Source organism: Leuresthes tenuis, unplaced genomic scaffold (assembly GCF_036924035.1).
Source record: "Leuresthes tenuis unplaced genomic scaffold, fLeuTen1.0.hap1 SCAF_17, whole genome shotgun sequence".
NCBI classification, from domain to species: domain Eukaryota; kingdom Metazoa; phylum Chordata; class Actinopteri; order Atheriniformes; family Atherinopsidae; genus Leuresthes; species Leuresthes tenuis.
The window spans coordinates 21,231,061-21,247,767 of NW_027325371.1; the positions used below are offsets into that span (position 1 = coordinate 21,231,061).

General features: G+C 42.6%; 5 non-coding genes across 5 annotated transcripts; all 5 read left to right on the top strand.

Moving 5' to 3' along the window:
* Positions 1–2,462: 2,462 nt before the first annotated feature.
* trnan-guu (transfer RNA asparagine (anticodon GUU)) lies at positions 2,463–2,536 on the top strand. Its single transcript has one exon. It is a non-coding gene; the product is annotated as a tRNA-Asn (tRNA).
* Positions 2,537–5,947: 3,411 nt separating this feature from the next.
* On the top strand, positions 5,948–6,021 carry trnan-guu (transfer RNA asparagine (anticodon GUU)). The gene has a single exon. It is a non-coding gene; the product is annotated as a tRNA-Asn (tRNA).
* A 3,416-nt stretch (positions 6,022–9,437) lies between these two features.
* On the top strand, positions 9,438–9,511 carry trnan-guu (transfer RNA asparagine (anticodon GUU)). The gene has a single exon. It is a non-coding gene; the product is annotated as a tRNA-Asn (tRNA).
* Positions 9,512–12,932: 3,421 nt separating this feature from the next.
* trnan-guu (transfer RNA asparagine (anticodon GUU)) lies at positions 12,933–13,006 on the top strand. The gene has a single exon. It is a non-coding gene; the product is annotated as a tRNA-Asn (tRNA).
* A 3,422-nt stretch (positions 13,007–16,428) lies between these two features.
* trnan-guu (transfer RNA asparagine (anticodon GUU)) lies at positions 16,429–16,502 on the top strand. The gene has a single exon. It is a non-coding gene; the product is annotated as a tRNA-Asn (tRNA).
* The last annotated feature ends 205 nt before the right edge of the window (positions 16,503–16,707 follow it).

Below are 16,707 nucleotides of genomic sequence, written 5' to 3' on the forward strand. Positions count from 1 at the left end.
TTTACTGAAGCATTTTTCTTATTTTATTGTTTTGTGTGGAATTACTGAGCCACGTTTTTTTTTTTATTCGACATATTTCTATTTAAATTCTTGTCCTTAATTCTTTGTAGCAGGTAAAAAGAAAATTTCACTGCACATTGTATTATGTATGATTATGTATGTGACAAATAAAACTCTTGAATCTATAAACACAGTCAAATACTAAACTGATAGAAATAAAAAACAAGACGCCATTTCATCATCATATTTTCAGATGTGTCAGAAATCTTAAAAAACCTTGGGCAGTGCGGAGCTTTTGAAATTTGAGGTAAAAATTAGGCTTTTTGAAGGACCATTATGGTGACTAATGAAGTAAGGGCAAGTTACCACAGAAAAGTATTTATTATTATTATTTTGAAAATTAACCGGATGTTTTATTTTGTTTCTGCATACGAGTTCCTGTCCGGCACGACCTGCTCTGTGCAGTGTTCCTGCGTTGTGCTCCGGCATCTGGCAGAAATATATAACAGGTTCAGCATCCAACATTGGGAAATCAACACTGAATAAACTTTTAATTTTCAATCAGTCTCAAAATGAATGTTGACTCAACCAGTGGAAATTGATCGACGACCGGTACTGACTGAGTTAACCAAAATTAAACTTTGATTTGATGTGTCCTTCCTATCTGAGTAGTACGCTAGGCTGCAAAAAAAATATCTCCACATTAAAATGCATTTTTTTCTCACAGGCATCTACCACTTAAACTGCTCTCCACCTACATTTTTAGTTTAATGAGCTCCTCTTCCAGTGACTGAAGTCCGACATGTGTGTGGTAGTTACCATATAGACCATATGATGTTGATGACGCGCAGCACATCTGCCCAAACTGGGCCACTGTTCTATTAAACAGTCGTGCTACTCTTGGCTATTCAAATATAAAATCACCACAATTTAAGCAAAACATTTTTTATTTTAAATACCGAGGACACGACCTTGGTGTCCTCTATGGTAGTTACGGCCTTGCTTTGATCATCTTCTGTGTTTGCTTAGATAATGCAGATTATTGCTATCACATGTGAAAGAGTGTCTGCTCCTCTCTTTCCCTCTCTGTCTCCTCAGCAGCAACATTTGAAGTGAATGTGCCACAGAGCTCCTATCAGGCAGAGGAGGAGCACAACATCACTCTGGAGTGGATGTTCACAACCAAACCTGACAGCTCCTGGAGCTCCCTGTATATCATCTGGAACCTGATAACTGATCACAGAGTCTTATTCCTGTATCATGTTCATGGAGGTGTTGAGGTGTCAGAGTCTCAGGATGAACAGTTTGCAGGACGAGTCCAGAGTGACAAAGACGCCCTCAGAGAAGGACGAATCAGACTTCATGTGTCCAGGCTCGGGACTGAGGACTCTGGTCTGTATGTGTGTGAAGTGAAGACTGATTGTGTCTTCAGCTTTGGAAGATGTCGACTCAGCGTCACTGGTGAGTTCACATCGTGGATTTAATCTCCTTAAGATTTTACTGCTGGTTCTTGTTCATTTGGAGCTTTTTCCTGCTGAGAGTTAACATGAGATTTAAAGCCCAGATGTTCCAGTAGTTAGCCATGAAGAACCACTACAGAACTAACACAGTTTATCCAGCTCAGAGTTTAAAGTAGCTGAGAACCAACTGTCTCTGTTTGTGTTGTTGTGTTGTTCATATAGACTCATACATATGAACAGTATCCACAACATTTTATTCTGTCAGCTGTTAACACAAAATCCAAAACTCAAAGCAAATGAAGAGAAAACAGACAAAATGCGGCAGAACAACAGTTTCTCTGACAGCAGATGAAGAATTACTAACAGCTACTAATGATGAGGGAAATGTTTTCTATTTCCATAAATCACCTTCATGTTTTGTCCTTTACAGCAGCTGCTGATCACTCCCAACCTCAGAGACCAACTGAGAGTCCACAGCCAGACATTTCAGGAGGGATCGGACTCTACGCTGCAATGGAAGTGATAGGAGTAGTAGTACATGCAGTAGCTCTGCTGGTTATACTCACTTGTCTTTATTTAACATAATCCAATAACAGGAGGGCAAACTTCAGTAGTTATTTAACAGAACCCTGAAGCTCCATGAGGCTGCTTTTCCTGCACATCCAGACTGACCTCTGACCTTTTCAACTCTCAGACTGTCTTCATGTACTGAGACAAACAAACTGGATGAAAGATAGAGAGGACCAACATCTGAATAGAGACTAAGAGGACTCTGTAAAGTATTCTGAAAATATAATCACAGAAGAAGAGAAAAAGGCACCATTATCAGTGCCTGAGAGGCTGCGGCAGGAAAAACTCCAGCAGCTTAATAGTCAGTCCAGTAGATGGCAGTAATGCTCCTCACACAGCTGGAAGGCATGAACGGAAATGGTCTCTGTGGTGATAACAATTCGGTGATATGTTTTCATATTATGCATTGTTGCATAATAGGTTGCTGACAGAGTCTCTGTGGCGCAATCGGCCAGCGCGTTCGGCTGTTAACCTAAAGGTTGGTGGTTCGAGCCCACCCAGGGACGAGTGTGTTTACAAACAGATAGTTGGTAACTCAGACATACTGCTGCCATGTCTTCAAAACATTATCTGCATATATATCTCTTTCTACGGGCTCCGGCCCCGTCCTTTACAACCGAGTAGGAAGCTTTTTCTATCGACTGCTAAGCAACCAGTTGTATGTTTGGTAGCAAATCCAAAGCCGCCGGGGTAACGTGTCCCACTGTACCCACAACCGATCAGCCTCTGTGGTTAGAGTGGGTCCTCCAATAACTTCCATTCCTACTCTCACTGCTCCGTACCCCCCATGCTCCCCGGGCGCTGGAAGTGGCTGCCCCACCGCTCCAGTGTATGGCATCTGTCTCCATGAGTGTGTCACCCCGTGCATGTGTGTGTTCAACAGGTGCCAACCTGGATGAGTCAGATGCGGAGAGTCATTTCGTGTGACTACATGACAATAAAGTAATCTTAATAAAGTCATCTTAGGTACTTTCATTGATTCTTTATCATTCAAATGGTTATTAGTATGCCATGAGAGACTAAGAGGAAACATTTTCTGCTTTTTTGATATTTTAATGAGAATTTAAGTATTGTGGTTGAAAGAAACATACTGCAACAATTTTTTTTCAAAAACATTGTCTATTTATTTTTTCTGGACTGTCCCTTGTGGTGGACATCGGGTCTTGTTTGATATAAAATGTAATGATGTAATGTTATAATACCGAATTCATTTTCATGTGGATTTCTTTTCAAAAATCTTCTTATTTCATAAACATTAAAATAGATGAAGACATCTGAATGATCTGGCTATTTTACATGAGGGAGGAAATCAGCACATTTCTGTCTGACCTATACTATCGCAATTTCTCACTGTCAACTCTTCAAACTACCAAACAGGGTTAGTTAAACATGGCACCAAAATAAACACATATTTACTGGAATATCCTTACTGGTACTCCCCACAATAAACATTTGAACAAGAATTTAAACTTAGCAGAACACCCAACAATGTTTGAATACTCAAATTTACGGCATCACACACAGCTCCAAATCACAGTGTATCATGAATGGTACAACAGGAAACAGTTTTTGGCCTTTGAAACACACAGAAACATTTTATGCTCGATGCACTTGACAGATGTTTTTCCTTTGCATCCCTCTCTTCTGCACCGTGATGGATGAGCAGCCTCCTCCATCTTTGGCAAATGGACTGCCCTGTATTTTTGGACATTGGCATTGGGCTGAGGTTCAACAGGCCTCCTCTTCTTTGTTGGAATGTACTCTTCATCAGTACTCATCTCTTCATCGTCACTGGCCACATTGTCAGCCTTGTGATCTCCCTGTGCCTGAGCAATCATCTCCTCAGCCAGCAGCAGCTTGAAGTCGAAATACTGCAGCCTCTCTTTCTCTGGTTTTCCAGAGACTTGGTGGTCTGATCTGTACTCGATTCAGCTGCCAGGTCAACAAAATGCAGGACTGTATGGATCCATTTCTTGTGCGGCTTGACATAGGATAGAAGCTGATCATGCGGTCGCACAAATCGAAGCCGCCCATGTTTTTGTTGTATTCAGCTATAACAGCTGGTCGAGGCACAGTAACATGGAGCTTCTCTTTTGCTGACCATCTCATGCAACTGTCCTGGGGCTCTATCCCACGGACAGTGGAGGCCATCAAGACAGCCTTATTATCCTGTCACTTTGTCACGGCAACCTCAGATGGTTTTTTAACAACCATTTCAGATTTACCTCTTCCTTGTTTTTTGTTTTTTTGTTTAGTGTCATCTGACATCTTTGATTTGCATGGTGCAGAGATTCAATTCTTCATAATGGTCCCCGTACCCAGGAGACCATTTGTTTTCAAGCTATCCTGTAGCTTGATGGAGGTGAAATACCTGTCAAAATACAGGTGTGTTCCTGTTGAAAGAGACTGTGCCAACCTGGAGATTGCATTCCCTCTGATTCCAAGATGTTGGTCAACAGTGAACGTATTCTTGCCTTTGTACACTTCAAACTCCAGTACCAGACCATTGGCACTGGCAAGGAGAAATACTTTCAGTCCTGTGGGGTTTGGTTTTCCGGGCACAAACTGTCGTACAGGACACCGGCCTGTGAATGGAATTATCTGCTCATCTACAAATGCCTTCCCTGGCCTAGGCAGATTAAACAGACGCTCTGTTTAAGAGAGGTCTCACCTTCCAGAGGGGATCACGCTTCTTCTCCTCATCAGAGACATCAAGATAATTTGTGACTTTGATGGACTGCCTGATCTTGAAGAATCTGTCTCGACTCATTGCATCAGCTATAACTGGGACCCTTGTCTTCGCCGCCCAGTACATCCGGATCCTAGGGTATCCGAGGCATGCCATGTACATAGACATGCCAAAGAAGGTTTTCAGCTCCTCTGGTGTGGTTTTTAGACTTCCTCTAGTGATCAACATCTCCCGATTGTTTGTTCGTTCTGACATTTCTTTAAAAACGTGGTCATCGATGTGCTGTTGGAAGTAGTCAGAGGGCTTCCAGTTCCGATGGATGTGTCCAGTGTTGTCATTAGAATTACTGTCTTCCACAATAGGGTTGAAACTTAAGTGATAAAGAAAGGAGAGGTATAAGTTCAATGCTCTTTGAGCAGATGTATAATTGAATATTTAAATCAATATGGTCAGTAGTTTGCCAAGTTTTTAACTGATTGTGCACTGTGCCTGTGTGTGTGTTAGAACAACAGTGTGAACTAAAACTGCTCTCATTTCCATTGCTAAACACTGTAAGAAACTTCAGAACCCGAGCTTACACATTGCTACTGATCCATAACACACGATGGGTGTTTTCGGGCTCAGGCTCAGGCTCCTCAACAGCTGCAGTATCCTCCTCTGAACTTTCATCTTCCTCCTCTCTCTGGGCCTCATCCATCTCATCAAATCTGAATCTCCCTCCACAACTCATAGCAAAATCTTCTCTGCCTCACTTAGCCCTCTGCTCCCTGATGTATTAAAAATGGGGGTTAGTAAGTCCTGATGTCCACTACAAAGGACATTACATAGAAGTTATGTTTTGAAAGGGTTAAAAATACTGTCTTTATAAAAATGTTACTAAATTGAAGTAAAGACTTTGATATTAAAGAAAAAGATTTTTAACAATAGAAACATGATATCTGCAAAACATTGTCGACTAACCTCTCTTGTTTCTGTAAAACATGGACGTTGAAATTCCCGCCATTTTCAAAAGACAGTGCATGTGATATGTTGGCCACATCCCCACAACTGGGGCAGCAAAACAGAGCCCAGGATGTCCTCTGAGAGGGACAGTAGGACTCAGATAGATTTTATAAGTTATGCCTGACTTAGAGGTCTCAGACCCATGTCCTGCACAGAGGACAAAAATGAATTGCCGGGTCTCGGGAGGATAATGATTTTCAGACACAATTATTACACTGACCATTGAGTCTCTGTGGCGCAATCGGCCAGCGCGTTCGGCTGTTAACCGAAAGGTTGGTGGTTCGAGCCCACCCAGGGACGAGTGTGTTTGCCAACAGATCGTTGGTAACTCAGACATACTGCTGCCATGTCTTCAGAACACTGTCTGCATATGTATCTCTTTCTACGGGCTCCGGCCCCGTCCTTTACAACCGAATAGGACATTTTTTCTATCGACTGCTAAGCAACCAGTTGTATGTTTGGTAGCAAATCCAAAGCCGCCGGTGTAACGTGTCCCACTGTACCCACAACCTATCAGGCTCTGTGGTTAGAGTGGGTCCTCCAATAACTTCCATTCCTAATCTCGCCGCTCCGTACCCCCCATGCTCCCTGGGAGCTGTAATTGGCTGCCCCACCGCTCCAGTGTATGGCATCTGTCTCCATGAGTGTGTCACCCCGTGCATGTGTGTGTTCAACAGGTGCCAACCTGGATGAGTCAGATGCGGAGAGTCATTTCGTGTGACTACATGACAATAAAGTAATCTTAATAAAGTCATCTTAGGTACTTACATTGATTCTTTATCATTCAAATGGTTATTAGTATGCCATGAGAGACTCAGAGGAAAACAATTTTGCTTTGTTGATATTTTAATGATAATTTAAGTATTGTGGTTGAAAGAAACATACTGCAACAATTTTTTTTCAAAAACATTGTCTATTTATTTTTTCTGGACTGTCCCTTGTGGTGGACATCGGGTCTTGTTTGATATAAAATGTAATGATGTAATGTTATAATACCGAATTCATTTTCATGTGGATTTCTTTTCAAAAATCTTCTTATTTCATAAACATTAAAATAGATGAAGACATCTGAATGATCTGGCTATTTTACATGAGGGAGGAAATCAGCACATTTCTGTCTGACCTATACTATCGCAATTTCTCACTGTCAACTCTTCAAACTACCAAACAGGGTTAGTTAAACATGGCACCAAAATAAACACATATTTACTGGAATATCCTTACTGGTACTCCCCACAATAAACATTTGAACAAGAATTTAAACTTAGCAGAACACCCAACAATGTTTGAATACTCAAATTTACGGCATCACACACAGCTCCAAATCACAGTGTATCATGAATGGTACAACAGGAAACAGTTTTTGGCCTTTGAAACACACAGAAACATGTTATGCTCGATGCACTTGACAGATGTTTTTCCTTTGCATCCCTCTCTTCTGCACCGTGATGGATGAGCAGCCTCCTCCATCTTTGGCAAATGGACTGCCCTGTATTTTTGGACATTGGCATTGGGCTGAGGTTCAACAGGCCTCCTCTTCTTTGTTGGAATGTACTCTTCATCAGTACTCATCTCTTCATCGTCACTGGCCACATTGTCAGCCTTGTGATCTCCCTGTGCCTGAGCAATCATCTCCTCAGCCAGCAGCAGCTTGAAGTCGAAATACTGCAGCCTCTCTTTCTCTGGTTTTCCAGAGACTTGGTGGTCTGACCTGTACACGATTCAGCTGCCAGGTCAACAAAATGCAGGACTGTATGGATCCATTTCTTGTGCGGCTTGACATAGGATAGAAGCTGATCATGCGGTCGCACAAATCGAAGCCGCCCATGTTTTTGTTGTATTCAGCTATAACAGCTGGTCGAGGCACAGTAACATGGAGCTTCTCTTTTGCTGACCATCTCATGCAACTGTCCTGGGGCTCTATCCCACGGACAGTGGAGGCCATCAAGACAGCCTTGTTATCCTGTCACTTTGTCACGGCAACCTCAGATGGTTTTTTAACAACCATTTCAGATTTACCTCTTCCTTGTTTTTTGTTTTTTTGTTTAGTGTCATCTGACATCTTTGATTTGCATGGTGCAGAGATTCAATTCTTCATAATGGTCCCCGTACCCAGGAGACCATTTGTTTTCAAGCTATCCTGTAGCTTGATGGAGGTGAAATACCTGTCAAAATACAGGTGTGTTCCTGTTGAAAGAGACTGTGCCAACCTGGAGATTGCATTCCCTCTGATTCCAAGATGTTGGTCAACAGTGAACGTATTCTTGCCTTTGTACACTTCAAACTCCAGTACCAGACCATTGGCACTGGCAAGGAGAAATACTTTCAGTCCTGTGGGGTTTGGTTTTCCGGGCACAAACTGTCGTACAGGACACCGGCCTGTGAATGGAATTATCTGCTCATCTACAAATGCCTTCCCTGGCCTAGGCAGATTAAACAGACGCTCTGTTTAAGAGAGGTCTCACCTTCCAGAGGGGATCACGCTTCTTCTCCTCATCAGAGACATCAAGATAATTTGTGACTTTGATGGACTGCCTGATCTTGAAGAATCTGTCTCGACTCATTGCATCAGCTATAACTGGGACCCTTGTCTTCGCCGCCCAGTACATCCGGATCCTAGGGTATCCGAGGCATGCCATGTACATAGACATGCCAAAGAAGGTTTTCAGCTCCTCTGGTGTGGTTTTTAGACTTCCTCTAGTGATCAACATCTCCCGATTGTTTGTTCGTTCTGACATTTCTTTAAAAACGTGGTCATCGATGTGCTGTTGGAAGTAGTCAGAGGGCTTCCAGTTCCGATGGATGTGTCCAGTGTTGTCATTAGAATTACTGTCTTCCACAATAGGGTTGAAACTTAAGTGATAAAGAAAGGAGAGGTATAAGTTCAATGCTCTTTGAGCAGATGTATAATTGAATATTTAAATCAATATGGTCAGTAGTTTGCCAAGTTTTTAACTGATTGTGCACTGTGCCTGTGTGTGTGTTAGAACAACAGTGTGAACTAAAACTGCTCTCATTTCCATTGCTAAACACTGTAAGAAACTTCAGAACCCGAGCTTACACATTGCTACTGATCCATAACACACGATGGGTGTTTTCGGGCTCGGGCTCAGGCTCCTCAACAGCTGCAGTATCCTCCTCTGAACTTTCATCTTCCTCCTCTCTCTGGGCCTCATCCATCTCATCAAATCTGAATCTCCCTCCACAACTCATAGCAAAATCTTCTCTGCCTCACTTAGCCCTCTGCTCCCTGATGTATTAAAAATGGGGGTTAGTAAGTCCTGATGTCCACTACAAAGGACATTACATAGAAGTTATGTTTTGAAAGGGTTAAAAATACTGTGTCTTCATAAAATTGTTACTAAATTGAAGTAAAGACTTTGATATTAAAGAAAAAATAGATTTTTAACAATAGAAACATGATATCTGCAAAACATTGTCGACTAACCTCTCTTGTTTCTGTAAAACATGGACGTTGAAATTCCCGCCATTTTCAAAACACAGTGCATGTGATATGTTGGCCACATCCCCACAACTGGGGCAGCAAAACAGAGCCCAGGATGTCCTCTGAGAGGGACAGTAGGACTCAGATAGATTTTATAAGTTATGCCTGACTTAGAGGTCTCAGACTCATGTCCTGCACAGAGGACAAAAATGAATTGCCGGGTCCCGGGAGGATAATGATTTTCAGACACAATTATTACACCGTCCATCGAGTCTCTGTGGCGCAATCGGCCAGCGCGTTCGGCTGTTAACCGAAAGGTTGGTGGTTCGAGCCCACCCAGGGACGAGTGTGTTTACCAACAGATCGTTGCTAACTCAGACATACTGCTGCCATGTCTTCAGAACACGGTCTGCGTATATATCTCTTTCTACGGGCTCCGGCCCCGTCCTTTACAACCGAGTAGGACATTTTTTCTATCGACTGCTAAGCAACCAGTTGTATGTTTGGTAGCAAATCCAAAGCCGCCGGTGTAACGTGTCCCACTGTACCCACAACCTATCAGGCTCTGTGGTTAGAGTGGGTCCTCCAATAACTTCCATTCCTAATCTCGCCGCTCCGTACCCCCCATGCTCCCTGGGAGCTGTAATTGGCTGCCCCACCGCTCCAGTGTATGGCATCTGTCTCCATGAGTGTGTCACCCCGTGCATGTGTGTGTTCAACAGGTGCCAACCTGGATGAGTCAGATGCGGAGAGTCATTTCGTGTGACTACATGACAATAAAGTAATCTTAATAAAGTCATCTTAGGTACTTACATTGATTCTTTATCATTCAAATGGTTATTAGTATGCCATGAGAGACTCAGAGGAAAACAATTTTGCTTTGTTGATATTTTAATGATAATTTAAGTATTGTGGTTGAAAGAAACATACTGCAACAATTTTTTTTCAAAAACATTGTCTATTTATTTTTTCTGGACTGTCCCTTGTGGTGGACATCGGGTCTTGTTTGATATAAAATGTAATGATGTAATGTTATAATACCGAATTCATTTTCATGTGGATTTCTTTTCAAAAATCTTCTTATTTCATAAACATTAAAATAGATGAAGACATCTGAATGATCTGGCTATTTTACATGAGGGAGGAAATCAGCACATTTCTGTCTGACCTATACTATCGCAATTTCTCACTGTCAACTCTTCAAACTACCAAACAGGGTTAGTTAAACATGGCACCAAAATAAACACATATTTACTGGAATATCCTTACTGGTACTCCCCACAATAAACATTTGAACAAGAATTTAAACTTAGCAGAACACCCAACAATGTTTGAATACTCAAATTTACGGCATCACACACAGCTCCAAATCACAGTGTATCATGAATGGTACAACAGGAAACAGTTTTTGGCCTTTGAAACACACAGAAACATTTTATGCTCGATGCACTTGACAGATGTTTTTCCTTTGCATCCCTCTCTTCTGCACCGTGATGGATGAGCAGCCTCCTCCATCTTTGGCAAATGGACTGCCCTGTATTTTTGGACATTGGCATTGGGCTGAGGTTCAACAGGCCTCCTCTTCTTTGTTGGAATGTACTCTTCATCAGTACTCATCTCTTCATCGTCACTGGCCACATTGTCAGCCTTGTGATCTCCCTGTGCCTGAGCAATCATCTCCTCAGCCAGCAGCAGCTTGAAGTCGAAATACTGCAGCCTCTCTTTCTCTGGTTTTCCAGAGACTTGGTGGTCTGACCTGTACACGATTCAGCTGCCAGGTCAACAAAATGCAGGACTGTATGGATCCATTTCTTGTGCGGCTTGACATAGGATAGAAGCTGATCATGCGGTCGCACAAATCGAAGCCGCCCATGTTTTTGTTGTATTCAGCTATAACAGCTGGTCGAGGCACAGTAACATGGAGCTTCTCTTTTGCTGACCATCTCATGCAACTGTCCTGGGGCTCTATCCCACGGACAGTGGAGGCCATCAAGACAGCCTTATTATCCTGTCACTTTGTCACGGCAACCTCAGATGGTTTTTTAACAACCATTTCAGATTTACCTCTTCCTTGTTTTTTGTTTTTTTGTTTAGTGTCATCTGACATCTTTGATTTGCATGGTGCAGAGATTCAATTCTTCATAATGGTCCCCGTACCCAGGAGACCATTTGTTTTCAAGCTATCCTGTAGCTTGATGGAGGTGAAATACCTGTCAAAATACAGGTGTGTTCCTGTTGAAAGAGACTGTGCCAACCTGGAGATTGCATTCCCTCTGATTCCAAGTTGTTGGTCAACAGTGAACGTATTCTTGCCTTTGTACACTTCAAACTCCAGTACCAGACCATTGGCACTGGCAAGGAGAAATACTTTCAGTCCTGTGGGGTTTGGTTTTCCGGGCACAAACTGTCGTACAGGACACCGGCCTGTGAATGGAATTATCTGCTCATCTACAAATGCCTTCCCTGGCCTAGGCAGATTAAACAGACGCTCTGTTTAAGAGAGGTCTCACCTTCCAGAGGGGATCACGCTTCTTCTCCTCATCAGAGACATCAAGATAATTTGTGACTTTGATGGACTGCCTGATCTTGAAGAATCTGTCTCGACTCATTTCATCAGCTATAACTGGGACCCTTGTCTTCGCCGCCCAGTACATCCGGATCCTAGGGTATCCGAGGCATGCCATGTACATAGACATGCCAAAGAAGGTTTTCAGCTCCTCTGGTGTGGTTTTTAGACTTCCTCTAGTGATCAACATCTCCCGATTGTTTGTTCGTTCTGACATTTCTTTAAAAACGTGGTCATCGATGTGCTGTTGGAAGTAGTCAGAGGGCTTCCAGTTCCGATGGATGTGTCCAGTGTTGTCATTAGAATTACTGTCTTCCACAATAGGGTTGAAACTTAAGTGATAAAGAAAGGAGAGGTATAAGTTCAATGCTCTTTGAGCAGATGTATAATTGAATATTTAAATCAATATGGTCAGTAGTTTGCCATATCAAGTTTTTAACTGATTGTGCACTGTGCCTGTGTGTGTGTTAGAACAACAGTGTGAACTAAAACTGCTCTCATTTCCATTGCTAAACACTGTAAGAAACTTCAGAACCCGAGCTTACACATTGCTACTGATCCATAACACACGATGGGTGTTTTCGGGCTCAGGCTCAGGCTCCTCAACAGCTGCAGTATCCTCCTCTGAACTTTCATCTTCCTCCTCTCTCTGGGCCTCATCCATCTCATCAAATCTGAATCTCCCTCCACAACTCATAACAAAATCTTCTCTGCCTCACTTAGCCCTCTGCTCCCTGATGTATTAAAAATGGGGGTTAGTAAGTCCTGATGTCCACTACAAAGGACATTACATAGAAGTTATGTTTTGAAAGGGTTAAAAATACTGTGTCTTTATAAAAATGTTACTAAATTGAAGTAAAGACTTTGATATTAAAGAAAAAATAGATTTTTAACAATAGAAACATGATATCTGCAAAACATTGCCAACTAACCTCTCTTGTTTCTGTAAAACATGGACGTTGAAATTCCCGCCATTTTCAAAAGACAGTGCATGTGATATGTTGGCCACATCCCCACAACTGGGGCAGCAAAACAGAGCCCAGGATGTCCTCTGAGAGGGACAGTAGGACTCAGATAGATTTTATAAGTTATGCCTGACTTAGAGGTCTCAGACTCATGTCCTGCACAGAGGACAAAAATGAATTGCCGGGTCCCGGGAGGATAATGATTTTCAGACACAATTATTACACTGTCCATCGAGTCTCTGTGGCGCAATCGGCCAGCGCGTTCGGCTGTTAACCGAAAGGTTGGTGGTTCGAGCCCACCCAGGGACGAGTGTGTTTACCAACAGATCGTTGCTAACTCAGACATACTGCTGCCATGTCTTCAGAACACGGTCTGCGTATATATCTCTTTCTACGGGCTCCGGCCCCGTCCTTTACAACCGAATAGGAAATTTTTTCTATCGACTGCTAAGCAACCAGTTGTATGTTTGGTAGCAAATCGAAAGCCGCCGGTGTAACGTGTCCCACTGTTCCAACAACCTATCAGGCTCTGTGGTTAGAGTGGGTCCTCCAATAACTTCCATTCCTAATCTCGCCGCTCCGTACCCCCCATGCTCCCTGGGAGCTGTAATTGGCTGCCCCACCGCTCCAGTGTATGGCATCTGTCTCCATGAGTGTGTCACCCCGTGCATGTGTGTGTTCAACAGGTGCCAACCTGGATGAGTCAGATGCGGAGAGTCATTTCGTGTGACTACATGACAATAAAGTAATCTTAATAAAGTCATCTTAGGTACTTACATTGATTCTTTATCATTCAAATGGTTATTAGTATGCCATGAGAGACTCAGAGGAAAACAATTTTGCTTTGTTGATATTTTAATGATAATTTAAGTATTGTGGTTGAAAGAAACATACTGCAACAATTTTTTTTCAAAAACATTGTCTATTTATTTTTTCTGGACTGTCCCTTGTGGTGGACATCGGGTCTTGTTTGATATAAAATGTAATGATGTAATGTTATAATACCGAATTCATTTTCATGTGGATTTCTTTTCAAAAATCTTCTTATTTCATAAACATTAAAATAGATGAAGACATCTGAATGATCTGGCTATTTTACATGAGGGAGGAAATCAGCACATTTCTGTCTGACCTATACTATCGCAATTTCTCACTGTCAACTCTTCAAACTACCAAACAGGGTTAGTTAAACATGGCACCAAAATAAACACATATTTACTGGAATATCCTTACTGGTACTCCCCACAATAAACATTTGAACAAGAATTTAAACTTAGCAGAACACCCAACAATGTTTGAATACTCAAATTTACGGCATCACACACAGCTCCAAATCACAGTGTATCATGAATGGTACAACAGGAAATAGTTTTTGGCCTTTGAAACACACAGAAACATGTTATGCTTGATGCACTTGACAGATGTTTTTCCTTTGCATCCCTCTCTTCTGCACCGTGATGAATGAGCAGCCTCCTCCATCTTTGGCAAATGGACTGCCCTGTATTTTTGGACATTGGCATTGGGCTGAGGTTCAACAGGCCTCCTCTTCTTTGTTGGAATGTACTCTTCATCAGTACTCATCTCTTCATCGTCACTGGCCACATTGTCAGCCTTGTGATCTCCCTGTGCCTGAGCAATCATCTCCTCAGCCAGCAGCAGCTTGAAGTCGAAATACTGCAGCCTCTTTTTCTCTGGTTTTCCAGAGACTTGGTGGTCTGACCTGTACTCGATCCAGCTGCCAGGTCAACAAAATGCAGGACTGTAAGGATCCATTTTCTTGTGCGGCTTGACATAGGATAGAAGCTGATCATGCGGTCGCACAAATCGAAGCCGCCCATGTTTTTGTTGTATTCAGCTACAACAGCTGGTCGAGGTACAGTAACATGGAGTTTCTCTTTTGCTGACCATCTCATGCAACTGTCCTGGGGCTCTATCCAACGGACAGTGGAGGCCATCAAGACAGCCTTGTTATCCTGCCACTTTGTCACGGCAACCTCAGATGGTTTTTTAACAACCATTTCAGATTTACCTCTTCCTTGTTTTTTGTTGTTTCGTTTGGTGTCATCTGACATCTTTGATTTGCATGGTGCAGAGATTCTACTCTTCATAATGGTCCCCGTACCCAGGAGACCATTTGTTTTCAAGCTATCCAGTAGCTTGATGGAGGTGAAATACCTGTCAAAATACAGGTGTGTTCCTGTTGAAAGAGACTGTGCCAACCTGGAGATTGCATTCCCTCTGATTCCAAGATGTTGGTCAACAGTGAACGTATTCTTGCCTTTGTACACTTCAAACTCCAGTACCAGACCATTGGCACTGGCAAGGAGAAATACTTTCAGTCCTGTGGGGTTTGGTTTTCCGGGCACAAACTGTCGTACAGGACACCGGCCTGTGAATGGAATTATCTGCTCATCTACAAATGCCTTCCCTGGCCTAGGCAGATTAAACAGACGCTCTGTTTAAGAGAGGTCTCACCTTCCAGAGGGGATCACGCTTCTTCTCCTCATCAGAGACATCAAGATAATTTGTGACTTTGATGGACTGCCTGATCTTGAAGAATCTGTCTCGACTCATTTCATCAGCTATAACTGGGACCCTTGTCTTCGCCGCCCAGTACATCCGGATCCTAGGGTATCCGAGGCATGCCATGTACATAGACATGCCAAAGAAGGTTTTCAGCTCCTCTGGTGTGGTTTTTAGACTTCCTCTAGTGATCAACATCTCCCGATTGTTTGTTCGTTCTGACATTTCTTTAAAAACGTGGTCATCGATGTGCTGTTGGAAGTAGTCAGAGGGCTTCCAGTTCCGATGGATGTGTCCAGTGTTGTCATTAGAATTACTGTCTTCCACAATAGGGTTGAAACTTAAGTGATAAAGAAAGGAGAGGTATAAGTTCAATGCTCTTTGAGCAGATGTATAATTGAATATTTAAATCAATATGGTCAGTAGTTTGCCATATCAAGTTTTTAACTGATTGTGCACTGTGCCTGTGTGTGTGTTAGAACAACAGTGTGAACTAAAACTGCTCTCATTTCCATTGCTAAACACTGTAAGAAACTTCAGAACCCGAGCTTACACATTGCTACTGATCCATAACACACGATGGGTGTTTTCGGGCTCAGGCTCAGGCTCCTCAACAGCTGCAGTATCCTCCTCTGAACTTTCATCTTCCTCCTCTCTCTGGGCCTCATCCATCTCATCAAATCTGAATCTCCCTCCACAACTCATAACAAAATCTTCTCTGCCTCACTTAGCCCTCTGCTCCCTGATGTATTAAAAATGGGGGTTAGTAAGTCCTGATGTCCACTACAAAGGACATTACATAGAAGTTATGTTTTGAAAGGGTTAAAAATACTGTGTCTTTATAAAAATGTTACTAAATTGAAGTAAAGACTTTGATATTAAAGAAAAAATAGATTTTTAACAATAGAAACATGATATCTGCAAAACATTGCCAACTAACCTCTCTTGTTTCTGTAAAACATGGACGTTGAAATTCCCGCCATTTTCAAAAGACAGTGCATGTGATATGTTGGCCACATCCCCACAACTGGGGCAGCAAAACAGAGCCCAGGATGTCCTCTGAGAGGGACAGTAGGACTCAGATAGATTTTATAAGTTATGCCTGACTTAGAGGTCTCAGACTCATGTCCTGCACAGAGGACAAAAATGAATTGCCGGGTCCCGGGAGGATAATGATTTTCAGACACAATTATTACACTGTCCATCGAGTCTCTGTGGCGCAATCGGCCAGCGCGTTCGGCTGTTAACCGAAAGGTTGGTGGTTCGAGCCCACCCAGGGACGAGTGTGTTTACCAACAGATCGTTGCTAACTCAGACATACTGCTGCCATGTCTTCAGAACACGGTCTGCGTATATATCTCTTTCTACGGGCTCCGGCCCCGTCCTTTACAACCGAATAGGAAATTTTTTCTATCGACTGCTAAGCAACCAGTTGTATGTTTGGTAGCAAATCGAAAGCCGCCGGTGTAACGTGTCCCACTGTTCCA